This window comes from Podarcis cretensis (genome assembly GCF_951804945.1).
Source record: "Podarcis cretensis genome assembly, chromosome: 10".
In the NCBI taxonomy this organism is placed as follows: domain Eukaryota; kingdom Metazoa; phylum Chordata; class Lepidosauria; order Squamata; family Lacertidae; genus Podarcis; species Podarcis cretensis.
In genome coordinates, this window is record NC_137179.1 from 10064312 (window position 1) to 10067295 (window position 2984).

Consider the following 2984-nt stretch of genomic DNA (forward strand, 5'->3'; position numbering starts at 1 on the left):
ACCCACCCACAACACAGGGTGTTGGTTTCCAGGTCTCACCGCAATACGTGCCCTCTTTAAGGGAGGACCCGATTTCTTCAAAACCATTATTTTATTGCTTCTCTAGAAGAGCCAAGGTGTTTGTTAAAAGCGAACACAAAACCGCAACAAAAGCACAACATGCTTGTGCATTCTCAGGATTACTAGGGATGGGAATGTGGAGAGGTGTTTAAATTTTCTCCACCTTTTCTCTGGCACCGACCTTTGCATAAAGCTGCCTTTGTTGAAGACGAAAATGAGGTCACCCTATGGGATAGGATTTGCAAAACAGGCACTTGTGCCAGGACTTAATGTGCCACAGAGGCAAGGTAGACTTGCCCAGAATGAAAGACGGCTGCCCTCTGAGAGCCCTACAAGTTCAAACAAATTACCAGAAGGTTAAACTGGGGAGGGCGTCCTTTGATCCAGACAAATAACTGTGAGCTACCTGTGCTCATACTGTTTTATTGGGGGTATTATAAAGTCCTTTCGTAGGAGAACATTTGCCAAATATATATAAGTATCCGATTCCAAATTAAAATGTGCCGACAGAACGATTTCTTGTGCCTTCCACACAGGCGAATTCCCTCTTGAGTCACCTTGTCACAGAAAAAGATCTTTGGGCAAGTGACCTCAGAGAATTAGAGCTTCAGCGAATATTCTGCCTTTCTGATTTTCTGGGAGAGGTTAACTATTTCAGTGAGCTGCCCCTTCAAAATATTCAGACTGGAGTGGGCAACATAAGACTTGGAAGCCACATTAGCTTACTTCTTTCTAGCCCTTGAGTCTCTCTCCAAGCCACACCCCTTCTCCTTAGGCCACACCCCTCACCAGTCTTGTGTCATACCCTCTTTGAGTGTTTGTGGCCTGGCTTGAATGCATCATTGAACTCTGATAATGTTTAATCTTGCCTGAATGCAGAATAGAAAGGCATGTGTTTGTAGAAGCTAGCCTCAGGGCCGTCTTAAGCATATCCAGCGCTGAGGGGCAAAGATCCCTCTCCTCCCGCGGAGGCTTAGGAGGCATGCTGCACGCCCGCCCGCCAGCCATATGGTTGATGGGGCACAGCTGGCGGCCACGCAGGGAAAGGGGAGGTCACCAGCAAAGCCTCACAGCTCCCCCACTCGCTGGGGCGCCCCTGAGAGGCCAGTGCCCTGGCACAACGCACCAGTAAGCCCAATAGGAAAGATGGCTCTGGCTAGCCTATTGTAGAGAGGCAAAGTTTCAATTCATTGCCCCATTTATTTTTGCCTATGACCTCAGACCAACATGGCTACCTCCCTGAATTTAGGTAGATTGCGTTAAAGAGATGAATAACATAGCATTTGGAAGAAACTAAACTGCAGTGGAATGGAAACGGCGGTGCTTGTGGCAAAGAAAGGTCCGAATGGAAATTGTCGCCTGTTTATGTCCGTAGCTCAGAGACATGTGGCAAGGGATGAACCCTTTTTCATGGCATCAGATGTGGAGCACTCACAGGACACGGAAGCAGGATGGTTGAACTGGACCTCGGCTACTGAATATGGTCCAGAATGATATACAGTTGCATGCCATCCACCCAACACAATTAAATACCAACAGTAAATGCCTCTGCATGTTAAGTACAGATATAAGGCAGAAAACTGTTCCAAGCCAGCATTGGGAGGCTGGGACTAGGGATGAATTGAAGAGTCAGTTTCTATTCCATGTCAATTTTGCACATGCACACATATTTAACACACATTGTATCAGTACCATTTCTTTTTCTTTTACAGGGTACTAAAGGGTACGCAGTACCAACACCACTTTTTGTTGTTGCTAAGAAGTGTGGCACCTCCCCTAACAAATTCATGGTGAGTAACATCACCTATTCTTCCAGAAAAAAGCACTGCATTGTATCACAAATTTAAATACTATAGGTATTTTATCAGAACATATGCATTTCTGTGCACTGCTTAGAGATATTTTGAACAGATTAAGCAGCATAGAAATAAAACGATCAATTTCTAAATATATGGCATTCTAAAATATGCATTTCAAAGGCATTTGGGTACATTTCTTAAGCCAAGAACCATATAACAAAGCTCAGAGAAGTACAAAATACAAAGGATTGCTATGCTCTGATCTAGGGGTGCCAACCTGAATATTTTTTTTTTGGGGGGGGGGAGATAAGCCCTGCCCTCCATAAACCAATCACATGATGTGGCCTGCACACACCATTTGAATGGCAATGCCCATCAACTTTGGGGGCCCTGATCCCCTCAAATATTTTATGGAGGGGGAGAAACCCCCTTGGCCCCTAGGAGTTGGCTCCTATGTTCTTATCCAAGCATTAGGCCAAACCAAGTTGGCTACTTTAAAAACGCAGGCCAAACTAAATTTAAAACAAAATCATTAAAATGTAAAGCATATCTTCCATTCCTAGCGTGGGAGCCGGGCCCTCTGTAGCCTGCGCTCTGATCCCACGCTGGCTATGCCTATGTCTTTAGGGACTTGGCGCTTCTCAAAGATACCTGTAAATGCCTTGATTGAAGTATCTGTGCCGAGATTAATTTGGAGGCAATTTAGGTGAGGTTTGGCTTGGAAACGTGTCACCCAGGATCACGGGCGTGAGAATTTCTCTGTCTCCCCTCCAATATATTTGAAAAGAATCACCCAGCCTGATACCCTCAAACCAATCCAGAGCCCTACCTTCTCCAAAAGCTCAACTACTTCAGGGGACTAGGGCAAGACTCAACAACGCAAGTCCCTTGAGTGGAACTCTTGAGAGCCAAAACTCATATGCATGCTAAGGAGAGGATTCCAAGGTGCCTGAGACCTGCAACTTGTCTCGTAGATCTAATTTAGAGTATAGATTAAAATTGGAAGACTTTGCATGTCCTAAACGACGGCTCCCTCTGAGCCAATAATAAGAGGGAGTGGCGCATGTATCTGTGGCACAGCACTCCATTTGCCTTAAGACAAAAGTATAAGTTGCTTTATTATTA